This window comes from Periplaneta americana, chromosome 1, assembly GCF_040183065.1.
Source record: "Periplaneta americana isolate PAMFEO1 chromosome 1, P.americana_PAMFEO1_priV1, whole genome shotgun sequence".
NCBI classification, from domain to species: Eukaryota; Metazoa; Arthropoda; class Insecta; order Blattodea; family Blattidae; genus Periplaneta; species Periplaneta americana.
The window spans coordinates 95774958-95791394 of NC_091117.1; the positions used below are offsets into that span (position 1 = coordinate 95774958).

The window sequence follows — 16437 nt, forward strand, 5'->3', positions numbered from 1 at the left end:
AACATTTTTAACAAGAGCCAGAACAGGTCACATTGTCACACAATTGTACCTACAACGATTTCACATTTCTGATAATCCTACTTGTCTGTGGTGTAATAATCATGATGAAGATCTGGAACACATTCTTCTATACTGTCCATCCATAAACTACAAAAGAAGTAAATTAAAATCATCAGTACCAGTTGCAGAAGACACACCTTTGCAGTATATATTTACTACACCCCAACTCTGGCTACTAGCAACAGGCATCTATAATGAACACCGATCAAAATACCCCTCATTTCTCGTGAAAAACAACAACTGACTAGGCTACAGTGGGCTATAGTGGACTTTATGTTGTCAGCAAACAGCTGGATACATTAAGAAGATTGATAACAAATTTCACTCAAAATTTCGCCCTGGACCATTAAGGCATTCTTAGGAATTATTCATTCCTCTTCAGGAACATTAGAAATGGGTTTTGCATAGTGCTATTATAGCTCAGGCAGTTAGTAGACGTGAATTTCTTCCATCGAGGGATGCCGTTGCAGGTTCAATGTTCAAATCTCCACAAAGTAAGAAATTAGTAATACATAAAACAATACGGAGTCGGTACAGAGATAAGAGGAAAAGGAATAGAGGCAGAACAAGACAGAGAAAGTAGAAGAAGGTAAGATAGAGAGGAAGAAGAAAACATGAGAAGAGAGGGAAGGAAAGAACAAAACACAGCAGTGCCATCTGTCAGCTAGTTCTCTCTTCCATCACCTCCTTAGATGTCACTACTCCACCCAAACTTCCCACGCTACCCCACAGTGTCTTTAGTGGGTCCTTTGGTAACGTTATTGTAATGTTATTCCTTCCACTGAATTCCTCCTGAACCTCTTGAGACGATAACATGGCCCCTCCCTTAACCCATTGGCCAAATGCATCTAGTGGTAAGAAAACATGGATGGTTCACTTCTTCAGAAGAATTACCACTTTATTTACAGTATAACGTGTTTTAAAATAAAGACAATGTTAAACGAGCCTGGTAGACTAATATGTCAACATAACCTACAACACACCTTTGTTTCTTCTGTTTCACTCTACTCCACAAATCTTCATGGCACTGCCTTTTCCTTGGCTCGTCACTTCATTAAATTGATAACACATGTCACACTCGCGAACACACTATTGAACAACTACTTTTCAGCATATAATAACATGAGAAAATAGTGACCAATGAATTACACTTTCGAGAGTTTCAGTCGAGAAGAACAGCTGAAAGCTGGTGGTGAGAAAAAAAGAAACGCAAAAGAACGACGCGCAGAATTTATGCAATTAAATATACCGGTACCGTATCTGGTTTTGAAAGTGAAATACTAGGCCTAAGGCCTGATCTGTCCTGTTTTGAAACTTCTCCCTTACTTTGCGTGCTTAAAACAACGTGATGTGCCATGAATTGAAACGAATTGTTCTTACAGGATTATGGAGATCCTTACGGATATACAGAATAATCGAAAAAGACAATTTATTGAATGATAGGTACAGAAACGCCATCTCTTAACACTAAAATCACTCCGATAATCTACAATTTTTTTTTATATTTAATAAAAGATGGGACATAATATTGGCGCTGCGATCGGAAAAAGAACTGAATATTATATAGCGTGACAAATCTGTTGAACTGCCAAATTTAGTTTCCACGTGGTGACGCCTCAATAGCTCTGTTGGCGTCGTTTGTTGTGCACAAAATATCAGCTCAATACGTTTCGTGATTCATTCTCTGTCGATTTCTTTTTAACTTCGAGTCAATTTATCAATGGAATGTTTTAACGTCAGCTGGTACAGTAGCTCACATCAACTGATGGCGTGGTCGCCCAAGAAGGTTCTGGTATAGGCCATTCGTTCTAGTGAAACGTACCTGCGCGTGAGGGGAAGCAGACAGTGGACTGAGATACTTCTCTCCCTCGCTACGATTCCACTAACTCGCTTACTCCCACCACAGTACTGTGCTCCTACCTTAAGGTTCTTACTATACCGGTACCGGTAAGCTACGGCGCACGCTTGCATTTGGTTTCACGAGATAACGAATGACGTATACATTGATATAAACACAGCCATCTTGTATAAGATACGAAGAGCGTCCCTTTTTCCGCGAATTCTCTTAAAGTGCATCTACACAGTTCAACTTTTCTTCCAACTTTACGCATTCAAGCAATGAACACAAGATTGATTTTTAATATCGGTATTAGGTAAATAATTTATGTAACTTACGCAGTGAAGATGACGTTCAACACGGCGCACCACGTAGACACAAAATCTTCATGCATCTTAATTGAACGCACGTTTTAAACTTGATTCTTTCAATATTCTTTCCAGGTTACATGCGTACGCGCATAGAAAAGTGAACAGTATAGATGCAGGTTTACCCTCGCCTTTCATCCTCAATACTAGGTGACATTGCGTCAGCGTCCGAGTCACCGACGTAGCTCAGTCGGCTGAGGCTTGGATCACCATCCGATGTTGCGCTACTTGCGCTGATTACCTGGTTCGTTTTTCTCCAGCCGTAAGGTAAATGTCAGCAGTGGCGTATGCTAAACCTGGAGTATGGGTGTGCTGTTAAAAATATATAATTGGTGTATAGTCGCACGAGTTTAGTAGAAATTTCAAATTCATTAACTACCCATACTACGTGAGTAAATAAACCATCTGCTGTTCTATCAGCACTAACATCAACAAAGCCCAAGAATCTTTTATAGACATAGCGGAGAACTGTAGATAGTTGAGATTTGTTCTCAATATCAAGGTTTGAAACAAAGTTAATTTCATTTTTTATTTCTTCTTTTTCTACATCAGTAAGCTTAATAGCTTTTATGGTATCATTTTGAATCAATGGAGAAGTTCCTGGAAACGCTGTGGAAGAATTTAGATGGTTTTCAAAAAGTAAATCATGTTTTTTTAACACATTAAAAAATTCTAAAAAATTTCCTTTGTTCAGAGAACTATCTGATTCATCATGTGTCCGTAGAGGGAGTTCCTGGTTAGCTAGAAGACAAATAACGTCATGATTCGTATTAATACATCTCTATTTTTCTTTACCCCGTCATTGTATTTATTGGTATCAGTTCTTCGTTGATCAAGTAAAGTATCGATTCACTTGAATAATTTCAAGGGAAAAATTGTTACGGTGCCAGGTATCGATATCGGGACCCTTCGCTTAGCGCACGAATGCTCTACCGACTGAGCTACCCCAGGAACCATACACGACACTGTCACAATTCTTCCCTTTATATCCTCACAACTCATCCCCATTTAAGTTGTGTGGATATAAAGGGAAGAATTATTGTGACGGTGTCGTGCATGGTCCTGGGGTAGCTCAGTCGGTAGAGCATTCGTGCGCTAAGCGTAGGGTCCCGGGATCGATACCTGGCCCCGGAACAATGTTTACCTTGAAATTATTCAAGCCTGCTTCACAGGAAGCTTCTACCTGAAAGTCAGATTTGCCGAAAAGTTTTGATTTCAGGAAACATAGTACGTGAGTTTGAGATTTTGAATGTTTTTGCTGTGCACTACACAAGTGATTTAAGTCAGCAAATCCATACTTACTGCAAACCTCATTTTTGTTAGAAAACAATAAGCATGGCCAGCAAAATAATCTATTTGAAATTTCACAATCCGCTAACCATTCTACATTTTCATATTGTGAAATAGAAAAATGTCGAGTGTATTGTTCGCTTTTTGTTTTATACTGTTGCACTAAATTCGGAAGTGGCGGAGAAGGTCTACCCTTATTCACTATATGTAATTATTTCTCTTCTAGTGGGCGAGAAGAGAATAATTTTTGCAAAAGATATTTTACAGTAGCCTATACATTTCCAAGTGCTATTATCATTAAATAAGTAATTTAAATTGTTCACCTGCGCTGGCACAGAGCTATGAATCCTAATAAAACCTAAACACAGTAAATTCAATCACACAAGCAGTAAATACACACGTCAAACGCAATATTTTATAAGGCTACAATTGACGAGTTGAGCTGCCTGTACACAGTATCTCCACCACTCCACCGTGCGCGCGCAGACAATTAATTATAGCAATAACGCTCAACGGAGCAGTGTTGCCAATTCAGCGGTTTTCCCGCTAGATCTAGCGTTTTTCGGCGTTAGTTTAGAGGGTAAAATTTATGAAATTTGAATTGATAGCAATTTAGCGGTTTCTGCACGGCTACACAGCGGATTTTTAAGAATCGAGTTGGCAACACTGCAACCGAGGATGTTGTTCTGTAGGGGCTGGACAACCTGACCACCTTATTCCACTTCGTCAGCAGAGCGTATGTTATAAAACGAAAGCCGTTCTGAGGATGGTGTGCACATTACACCAGCCGGCATTTAAAATATTTAAATGGTAATAGATTAAAATTAATCTTGAACTATATACGTCAACTTCCAATGAGATTACCACGCGTTTAAATGGTGATAAATTGAAATTATTGTTGCATTATATAAAACAACTTAAAATAAAAAAAAATTAGATTACCGAATTTACAGTGTCCAGCGCACATCTTGAACACCCGCAATATACGCCCCAGAATGTCAGTCATATATGGCGAATCCTCGACCTCATCTCGCCATCACCAATTCCATTGACGCTAAATAACCTCGTAGTTGATACAGTGTCGTTAAATAACCAAGCTAAAAAAATGTCTGAAAAAGACTTTCGTAATGGTCAATGCTGCATTCTTAAATGGAAACGCACAACGGAAATTTTGGACAAAAGTAACTTAAGTACCCTAGGCCTAGGACTAATACCAACATACGAAATTAATAGTTACTAAACCCGTCGAGCCATTTGAAGGCATTTTAGAAATTATAAGTTAAACTAAATCTACCCTGATTCTATCTTTCCAGGAATATAAAAGTAACAATGGAACTGGAGGTTATCTGACGCTGTTCGTCTTCCCACGCAAAATGTATGTAAAACCCCTGAACACAAACGTATATAACAGATTGACCATCCCCATATTAAAAACGGTAACATGTGGAAGAGAGCAACCACCAAGATCGTCACCGTCGATTGAGAACGACTACTAAATGGAAGTACAGTTACTCCATGCAATTCAAATGAGAGTTATAACGTGATTTCTTATGCAGAGTCTGTACCTGTAGAGTAACGGTTAGCGCGTCTGGCCGCGAAACCAGGTGGCCTGGGTTCGATTCCCAGTCGGAGCAAGTTACATGATTGAGGTTTTTTCCGGGATTTTCCCTCAACCCAATATGAGCAAATGCTGGGTAACTTTCGGTGTTAAACCCCAGACTCATTTCACGGACATTATCACCTTCATCTCATTCAGACATTAAATAGCCTAAGATGTTGAAAAAGCGTCGTAAAATAACTTAGCGCAGTAGCTAGATGGTAGATAAAAGTTGTTGCCGTCAAAGCCTATAAAGCTGAGAAATCTGTTATATATGTGATCTTGGGTAAAACTAACCTGATTTAACTTCCAACTTAACCTCGTCTGACCAAGTGAACTCTATACTTAACTGGAGGCACCACCGCAATGCTCTTTCCTGTCTGAAAGCGTGACTTGGTGAGGGTATTGCTCTTTCTAACTAATGTGTTTCAATGAATCTTTCGTGAGGTTGATGTTGGACATGCACAGTAAACAATAAAAATACCGTTATTGTGTACGATAGCATTTCACTGCAAGAGAGACAAGGACAACACTATGTTAGAAAGAGATAGCAATACGCTCAGGTGCCCAGCATTCGCGTCACGCTTTAAAGCATTGAGCTGTGCCTCCAGTTTAATATAGAGCTAACTCACTGGTCTGATTTGACCTCACCTAACGTAACTTCCCTCTACCTTCACGAAAAATTATAAGTTATTAAAGTTAACCTGACGTCCGTTATTACCATTACTGGTACAGACTTTTTTTGTAAATGACTTAGTTATGATTTTGTCCATCTTACAAAAGTGTTCTCAATATGTGATTGTGTCTAATGTTGAAATATAGGGCATTCATTGTTAACAATGGTTTCCTCTCATTGACTGAATTGAAAAATTGTACACTATTATAAATATTTTGGGTAAAAATTCGGAAAGACGGAACTTTCCAAAATTGTTCAAAATAGTAATTTTCTGTGTATTTTTGCCTCCTGAACAAGATAAAAGCGTTAGATTTTTCCGCAAATCACAGTCTCCGAAGTTACGAAATATACCATTCTTTCTCCCAATAAAGCATGAAAATCCGTTAAAAAATACATAGCAGGTACATACATAAATTTTCCATTTTTATTGAAGAATAATACTACATTCAAATCTACGTACGGTAATGTAACTTAACACGTCCAATTACTTTTGAATCAGTGACTGCCAGAAAGGATTGTGGCACAACCAAAATAATTATGTTAAACATATTTTCTCCACACAAATGTGAACAGAACTGAAAAAAGTATTTTCGGAGATTCTGTATGATATGGGCACATGGTGGTTTTTGGATTTAAAAATTGCCTAAAGGGCATGATTATTTAGTAGCATAATGTTTAAAATATGATTTGTAGAATATAAAAATATTTGTGTCTTACTTATTAAAATACAGTAGCGTGCAAATTAATCCGAACACGACATATTTTTACATTTTCTGTCATTGTTGGCCTCACAGCTGCTCATACTGCTTTAATTGACATCTGTAGTACGTGTAATTCCGTTGTTGAAGGTCTGTCGTTAATATTTTTTGTTATAATATGTGACATTTTGCCTGTCGTTTTGTACTTATAAGCATTTCAATTGTGTTGAAGACTTAATACTGCAATCCTGTGTACATTCTGTCGTCTTCACAAATGGATACAACTCCACGAAAACGGTCTAAAATTATAACATTAGCAGAGCATTCTTCTATGACACAGAGGAAAATTGCTGCAGAATGTCACATCGGTTTGGCTACTGTTAAATCGATCATAAAACGATACAGGGAGACTGGATCCATCACACCCCAGAAAAAAGGAAACTGTGGCCGGAAAAGGAAGACTTCACCTGCAGATGATCGTTTAATTATCAGGAAAAGTAAATTAAATCCCAGACTAACTGCTGTCGACTTAACCAGCGAGTTAATGGCTACCACTGGGGCGAATATTCACGTCACAACAGTGCGGCGTAGGCTTTTTGAAGCTGGACAAAGGGCTCATAAGCCTATTAAGAAGCAACTGTTAACCCCTGTTATGTGCAAAAAACGCTTAATGTGGGCAAAATTACATCAACACTGGACAGTGAATGACTGGAAGAATGTACTTTTTTCCGATGAGTCTCATTTCGAGGTCCACGGCCACCGTGTTTCTTATGTACGGAAAGGATCTGAAAAAGTAACAGCAGCTCATCTCCAACTAGCACCAAAATACCCTCCTAAAGTAATGTTTTGGGGTTGTTTTACACATGAAGGGCCTGGAGCATTAATACCTATCAAGGGAATGATGAATTCTGACAAATATATTCACTTATTGGAAACCAGAATCGTACCCCAGCTGCAAAAATCATTTCTGGATGGCAGAGGTGTGTTCCAACAAGACCTGGCACCATGTCATACGTCTCGAAAAACTACAGAATTCCTCAACAAGAAGAATATTCAGGTATTCCCCTGGCCAGGCAACTCACCCGATATCAACCCGATTGAGATCTTGTGGTCAATTTGCAAAAGAAGAATGCAAAAAATGGATTGTTCTACAAAGGAGAAGATGATTTCTGCCCTCATTGGTGTATGGTTTTGCGATGAAGAAATGAAGAATATTTGTGGGAAATTAGTGGAATCCATGCCAAATCATCTCAGAGCTGTTATTAGGAACAAGGGAGGCCACATAGATTACTGAGGTATGTCTTAAATCCTTTTTTTATCCCGTTTGAATGTTTTTGCATAAGTAATTACGTTGTTCGGATTAATTTGCACGCTACTGTAGGTCGAAAAATGGAAAAAAAAATAACGAAATATACTGTAACCCAGTGGTGGTCAGCACTCGCTGAAATGTGCAAAGGGTAAGTGGTGCCATCCCGTGTCCACCGTCGTGCAGCAGGAAGAGGTAGAGAGCATACCCGCTAGCAGCTACAAGTGCACCATGGTGCACTGCGTTTTCCGCGGGTAAGAGATGCTAGCCCCAGGGTGCTCTGTGCTGACGACCCCTGCCGTAACCTATAGTAGCTATATCACTTAGCTATCCCCTCATTTAATCCACTCAGTTAGTCACAGTCCTCGGCCTCCTGTTATTGACCGGTAATTATTGGTGCATGTGCCCAAGTTATACAGAATAGCCACATTTTCATACACAGTACATGAAAAATAGCACTGCTTCCACTTCATATTAACAACTACACTCCTCCTACATCTGAATCTACGGTATTTTCAGACCAATTTACATTCAAAATATTTCCACAGTTTCTAACAATACATAATGACGTATCAGAAAACAAGTCACTTCCAATCATCTGAAGTGAACAAATTATGACAAACATACCCCCATACAGAGTTAATGTATATTGGAGAGTACAGCATTATTTTGTTCTGACCGTAGGCAACGATCTGACAAATGCCAATGTGGTGGCCATATTTACTCCAAAGGAGACTCAGTACAACGCAAGACTTCCATAGGAACACAGGTTTCTAGTGTGATATTCCATTGTTATCTTGAAGAATGCTGTGTTGTTGTGCAGATAACTGCTCTCAAAGGTCAGAAAAAAATATCGGATTGTTTCTGCTGCTGAGTGAACAACAAGCTCTTTACTATTTGTTGGGATTAGTTTGTTCAAAATACTGTAAAACAAAATAAGTCGTAGGTTTAGTATTTGCGAAAACTGTTTTTCATCTCCAATAGGTTATAACAGGGATGAATCTATAAATTTTATTGGCCCATTAGTGACTCTCAGGTCATACAAGGAAATGTTTCTTGTATACCCTTGTAAATCTGTGTTTGATATCATGATGGTGGCAGGTGTTTACTCACGATTTCCTGACTCTCGACAATTTCTGAATAATTTACGGAAAGAGTCTAGGAATAATTGCAATCATTGTGAATATATTAATAAGGAACTTTGCAAAACTAGTGAAGAATTAGAAACTGCATGGGAAATTATAAGAATACTTGAAAATAATGGAAATGAGTGTATCGATGTGTTCCCGCCTAGGCCTAATTTCACAGAAGCATGGAAGGAAGTTCAAAGCAAACATCATCAGTGGCATATGCTGAACCTGAAGTTTGGGTGTTCTGTTAAAAATATATAGTTGGTCTATCTCGCACAATTATTATAGGCCTAAGTGAAATATCGGGTCAACATTAACTGTCATTTTTAATATATAATCTAGTATTATTTATAAATAATAACTATGGGGCGGATGTTGATGACCTAAAAATCTACTTAAAATGATCATTAAAATGCCCTTAAACTAAAGGAAAAATGACATAAAATTAAAAGAAAATGACATTTAAATATTATTCAAAGTACTCGCACCACAACTTCTTAAAAATTAATCACCTTGTTTCAATGACTGCCCTGCAAATGCCGGAGAAAGGAGCCAACTACAAATAACGTTATTCAAAATTGCATTATTTATGATCAAACAATAACCATGGACAGCAAAATAACCTGTTTGAAGTTCCACAACCTGCTAACTATTCTACAATTTCATATTGTGAAATAGAAAAATGTCTAGTGTATTGTTCGCTTTTTGTTTTATATTGTTGCACTAAATTTAGAAGTGGCGGGGTAGGTCTACCCTTATTCACTATATGTAATTTCTCTCCTAGTGGGCGAGAAGAGAATGGCTTTTGCAAAAGATCTTTTACAGTGTACATTTCCAAGTGCTATTATCATTAAATAAGTAATTTAAATTGTTCACCTGCACTGGCACACAACTATGAACCCTAGTAAAACCTAAACACAGTAAATTCACTCACACAAACAGTAAACACACACGTCAAACACAATATTTTGTAACGCTATTGACAAGTTGAGCTGCCTGTATACAGGACGACCTGCGAGCTTGAGAGAAGCGAGTATCCCCACCAAGCCACCTTGCATGCGCAAAGAATTATAGCAGTAACTCTCAGCAGGGGATGTTTTTTTGTACGAACAGGACAACCAGACCAGAACTCATTTCACTTCGTCAGGCAGAGCGTACGTTATAAAACGAAAGTCGTTCTGGGGATGGTGTGCACATTCAACCAGCAGGCATTTAAAATATTTAAATGGTAATGAATTAAAATTAGTCTTGAACTTTATACGTCAACTTCCAATGAGATTACCACGCATTTAAATTGTGATAAATTAAAATTATTGTTGCATTATATAAAACAACTTAAAATAAAAAATGAGATTACCGAATTTACAGGGTGTCCAGCGCACACCTTGAACATCCGCAATATACGCCCCTGAACATCATAGGCACAAACCAACAATCGATGGCTCTCAAAAAACTGAAGTTAGAAATAGATATAGGCCTATTCCTCTTCAAGATCATCAAGAACTTCAAGAGCTTCACGAGCTTCAAGACCTTCAAGAACTTCAAGAACGCCAACAAAGAACAGACGACATCAAATAAGCATGGCGCACCAGCACTAGGCCTAAAATTACGAATAGCATACCTTCAAACTGTAAGTTGAAAAATCAAAACCAGAAGAAAATTATAATAATCGGAGACAGTCATACTAGAGGCTGTTCTGAAAGACTTAAACTCGAATCTGAAGTCAAAAAAGTACTCTGTGTGCGGAATAGTGAAACCTAATGCAACATCAAGTGAAACTGTAAATTTAAATATGGATGCAATGAAAAAAATGATAGGCTACTATTGTGATATGTCCTGGAACAAACGATATAAGCAAAAACTGTGCAAAGGAAGGACTAAATAATGTAGTGAATTTCGTGAAAAGAAACAATCATACAACATAGTTATCATTGAGGCTCCACACAGGTACAATCTTACAGAGTGGTCGATCATAAATGAAGAAATAAAAACATTCAACAGAAAATTATGGAAAAGACTTCAAATACACAATCACGCAAAAGTTGTAAAGATAGGACTGAAAAGAGCAAATTTTACGAGGCATGGACTCTACATGAACAATAATGGAAAAGATCTACTTTGTCAGACAGTAGCAGACACTATAGTGAAATTAACTGAAGGAAAAGTTGCAACAATAATACCGCTACATTATCTTACAAATGAAGAAATTGAAGAGAGAATCAACCAAGAAGAGGATTCATCAATTGACACAAAAGTAGATTACCAGACTACATCTGTGACGAGGCAAGAAGAATTTTAGTCAAGAACCAATCAGAAAGAGGAATCAGCAAACGATGTAGCAAAAGACCTCCAGGCTACAAATGTGAAGGAGCAAGAAGTTCCCAGAACTCGTACTTCATGCAGAAGCAGAAAATCATCACAAAAGCTGAGTATTGATTTTTTATAAATAAGGATACAACAATAATCCTGAAAGTAAGGTGCTAGGTTGTTGTAACCCTTTACAAGTATTCCACCAAAACGTTCAGAGCTTACAGAATAAGAAACTGAATATTGAAATTATGTTAGCCAATGAACTACAAAATATAGATATATTGTGTATTACAGAACACTGGCTAGAAAAACAGGAAACTGACTATTTTAACTTCCAAAAATTGTCACTAATTGCTAAATTCTGTAGGTCAGAAAAGAAACATGGGGGTTCATGCATATATGTCAAAAATAATATAGCCTACAAGCAGAAGAGTACCTGTACATCAAATTCGAAAACATGACTATCGAAGAACATTTTGAAACCAGTATAGTGGAACTGTCAGATTTTAAAACCTTCATAATTTGCATTTACAGATCTCCAATAGCGATATTGAGATATTAATAGAAACAGTGGATATCATACTCAGTGAGAAAAACAAGAGGTTAATAATTATCGGTGATTTAAACATTGACTTTTTAAATGGTAATGCCAATATAAAGTTCCGGACTATGATAAATTTTTATGGACTAGAAGGTGTAGTAGATTCACCAACAAGAATACCTAACAAATGGGAATGGCTCTGCAATAGATCAGGTCATTATTAAATAAATCTAGTTGGAAGTACAACATTGATGTAATAAATAATGGATTCTCAGATCACTTTGCTCAAATACTAGAAATACAGATAAAAGATGAAATACCGGTATGCAGAAAAGAAGGGACAACAAACACTTTATATAGAATTATTAGACCTTGTACCAAAACAAATATCCAATATCTGAATCGTTGGTTAAGCAAAGAATCCTGGGAAAACGTTTTCAACGAAACATTACTACACCCAGCTTCAAATAACTTTGTACAAACCTTAATCTACTACTACCAGACAGCAATGCCAAAAACTAAGGTTAAAAAACAGCAGCAAAAGTCTAAATGGCTCACATCAGGCATAAAAGTATCTAGTAAGAGACTAAAGTATCATCATAAAATTATGAAAGGAGGGGCATATAGGCATAACAGAAAATTAACTTAGAGAGTATGATGAAAATTGTTCAGATTGTCAATTAATATAGATACCTAAATACAATATAATATTTGTTACTCAGTCAAATGACAAATCAATGTAAAATAATGACTTATATTATATGGTCATTAAGTTTTAAACACATAAATTACATATTGCAAACGTTTTCGCCCATTCAAGCATCTTCAGGCACAATTATACAATATCTCAATCAAACTGTATAGTCATTACATTGGTGGTAGATAAACTGTTTAAAATTAATGATGTACAACATCTCCATAATTAAAATGTAATGTTACAGGTCATAAAATTAAAATAATATTAAAATTAGAAACAACGTAGTGTTATGATTTAAACTTCATAATATTCTGTGAAACTCTTGTTCAGTAGAGTCCAATGATTGATGGGTTATATCTGAAATATATAAATGTGAAATAGAAGTGGCAAATTATCAAATTTAAAAGTACGATTGGAATGGATAATGAAAGAACTCACGTCATTTGAACGTGGCAACTGTATAGGTCACAATGAAACATCCTATGTTTGAAGTAGTTATCTGTAATGAAATAATAAATCAAAATTTTGAAGAATTTGAAAATAATTGAAAGTGTTAATTTATAGATGTACTTACGAAGATGTGGGACGACCTGCTGCTATCGGACCTGTAGCTAATATGATGTGGGCGAAGTGAGTGTTCGTGTAAACAACTAAAGCGGAAGGATATTGCGTTGTGATGGGGTTAGAGGTTGTATAGGGGATTCCGGATTTGAATAAAATTTTCATTAAGAATACTGTTCTCTATTTGAATCTGTTTTGCAATATAATATTCTTCTGCAGAGTTTATTAATTTTGTATCTATTCCTGATTTTAATATTTTTAAAGTTTTATGTATTGGGCCTAATTCATGTCCAGAGTCTATTAGATGGGAGGTGTATGTGGATTTCTTACGATTATGTTTGAAATCAGAAATGTGCTCATGGTATCTAATTTTGAAATTTCTTTTGGTTTATCCTATATATTTTTTCTTACATGTGAAACATTCCAATCTGTAAATACCATTATTGTGGAATTTATTAACTTCTTGAAGTCTGTTATTTAAATTGTTATTGAGTTTATTAGTTGGTTTATGTGCTATATGAATATTTTCTTTTTTAAAGAAGTTAGCTAATTTGCTAGATATAAATTTATTATATGATAAACTTAAATATTTTTTGTTGGTGTTGTTTTGTTTTGTTAACGTAGATATATTGCTTAGTTCTTTTTTTTCTTTTGTTCTTATTTATCAATTTCTTAATCAAATTAGTACTGTAACCATTTTCGTTGGCTATTTGTATTATTTTATTATATTCTTTCTTGTAATTGTTTTTGCTTAGTGGAAATTGTATTAATCTATTAATCATGTAATTGAAGTTATTTAGTTTATTTGCAGTAGGATGTTCTGAATTTATGGGAATACTATGGTTGGTGGTTCCTGGTTTTCTGTAAATATTAAACTGTAATCTATTTTTATGTTTTTTTATTACGATTTCTAAAAAATGAATCATATTATTAACTTCAATTTCTTGTGTGAATTTCAAGTTATTATGCAAGTTATTGAAATATTCTAATATTTGTTCATTAATTTGTTGGTTTTCGTAAATTATTAGGGTGTCATCTACGTATCTATTATAAAATTTAACATTGTGTGTTTTTAGAATATTACTAACTTCCTTATCTTCAATATCTTGAATAAATATCTCGGCAAGTAAACCGGATAATGGATTGCCCATAGCTAATCCTTTACGTTGTGTATATATTTTGTTATTGAACTGGAAATGCAAAAGAAATTTATAATAAAGTTATAAATGAAGCAAAAAAGATACACAATGAAGAATCTATAATGCAATCACGTAATAAATCCAAAGCTATGTGGAATGTCATTAAGCAGGAAACAAGGAAATGGGAGAACATTATTAGGAACTATAAAATAAATTATAATGATAACATTGTATCGAATCCGAAAGAGGTAGCTGAAATTTTTGACTATCATCATACCAATATTGCACAACAACTTGTGGAAAATAACTTACCCAATAAAGCAGTGGCGTATACTGGTTAAAGGGTTTGGGCTACCGCTGACCCTATTATTACACAAAATATATCTAACAATTACTTTAATTTTAATTACTATGGTAAAACTAATAATACAAAATTATTACATTATGTTATATTATAAACTTTTTCTTTTGTAATTTCCTTGGGCTACCGCTGGTAGCCCGCAAAATACGCCCCTGCAATAAAGAGAAGGTTGTAAACCGAGTATCTAAGAACAGTAGTACAATTTTTCTGGTGCCAGCGACTGAGGATGAAATTATATCAATTATAAGGAAATTAAAAAATAAAAAATCATCAGGCGTGGATGAAGTTACTATGTCATTAAAAATTACTATATGCACATTTTACATCCATTATCTTGGATAGTAAATCTATCATTAAGTACAAGCCACTTTTCCAGAAGTATTCAAGATAACAAAGGTAAAGCCATTGCATAAGGAAAGTCCTGAAGAATTAGTAAAAATTATAGACCATTATCTCTACTTTCCTGCTTCTCAATAATATTAGAAAAAGTTATGCATTCTAGACTTACAGCCTTCATGGAAAAGTATAATAATCTAATAGATACCCAACATGGGTTTTGCAAAGGGAAATCTACAGGCACTGCTATAACGGAATTTCTTAAAAATGTATACCAGTCTGTGGATAAGAAAGATGTAACTATAGAACTATTTCTAGATTCATCAAAAGCTTTTGATGTCATAGATCAAGATATTTTACTAGAAAAGCTACAAGCATTTGGAATTAGAGGGATAGCCTTAAATTGGTTCAAATCATATCTAGAAAATCGCAGGCAAGTTGTAGAAATCACTTATGTACATAAAAAGACTGGTATAATTAGTAGTAAATTATCAAGTGAAAAACATGTTAAATATGGAGTGCCGCAAGAATCTACTCTTGGACCAATATTGTTCTTAATATATATCAACGATTTAGAATTCCACTCCACTCATACAAAAGTAACTCTTTTTGCGGACGACACCAGTATTTTCATGACAGGAGAAAATAAAAACAGTATGGTATTGAATTAAACATAAAAGACACAATGAACAAATTAGTTAAATGGTTTGAAACAAATAGGCTAGTAGTAAACAAAGAAAAAACTGTAGTAATCTCTTTTCAATTGCCTCAAAACAAAAATACAACCCAACCTAGCATCAATTACCAGGATACAACAATAGAATACGTACATGAAACTAAATTTCTGGATGTTTGGTTAGATCAGCATTTAAATTGGCAAAAACATATAGAACTACTGGCAAAAAAACTAAGTAAAATATGTTTTGCTTCACGCTCAGTATCTAGAATATCAGGTCTGAATTCTGTTCGATCTCTCTATTATGTCTGTTTTCATTCCCTAATGATGTATGGTGTAATATTTTGGGGAAGCTCAACTAATAGTAAAATAATTTTCAAATTACAGTAGAGGGCTTTGAGAATAATCACGAAAGTAAGTAAGAGAACCAGCTGTAGGCAAGTTTTCAAAGATTTACATATTCTACCATTTCCTTGTGTCTATATCTTAGAGATTCTTGTCTACATAAAAACAAATCTAGCTGACTTCCAGAAAAACTCTAGCATACATTCACACAACACAAGAAACAAAAACGACCTGTCTTGTATCTCACATAAAACTTCACTGTATGAAAAAAGTTTTACATATACTTGCTTCAAATTATACAACAAATTACCCCAGCACATTAAGGAAATACCTACAATAGGAAAATTTAAAAAGGTAGTTGGTAGAAATTTACAAGAAAAATGTTATTATTCCTTAAAGAAGTATTTCAGTGAAGACTAAATTCAGAGACGGTGATTCTGTATGTTGTGCGCCATCACTTGGAGTATGAAGAATTCCATTGCTAGACTCTACAGTGACTGCAGGACGCA

The 16437-nt window shown here is 35.5% G+C and overlaps 1 protein-coding gene across 6 annotated transcripts in view; it reads right to left on the reverse strand.

The window, feature by feature from the left end:
* LOC138698410 (uncharacterized) overlaps positions 1-4036 on the reverse strand; it is a 375207-nt gene extending 371171 nt beyond the window's left edge. The window contains exons 1-2 of one of the 6 annotated variants that reach the window (XM_069824341.1): positions 3879-4031; positions 1044-1109 (exon numbers count right to left, since the gene is read on the reverse strand). The gene's annotated coding sequence lies outside the window, so the exon portion shown is untranslated. Of the gene's footprint in view, positions 1-1043; positions 2894-3878 lie in introns of those variants that run through there. The other 5 variants (XM_069824331.1, XM_069824323.1, XM_069824350.1 and 2 more) reach the window with 5 other exon arrangements.
* Positions 4037-16437: the final 12401 nt, after the last annotated feature.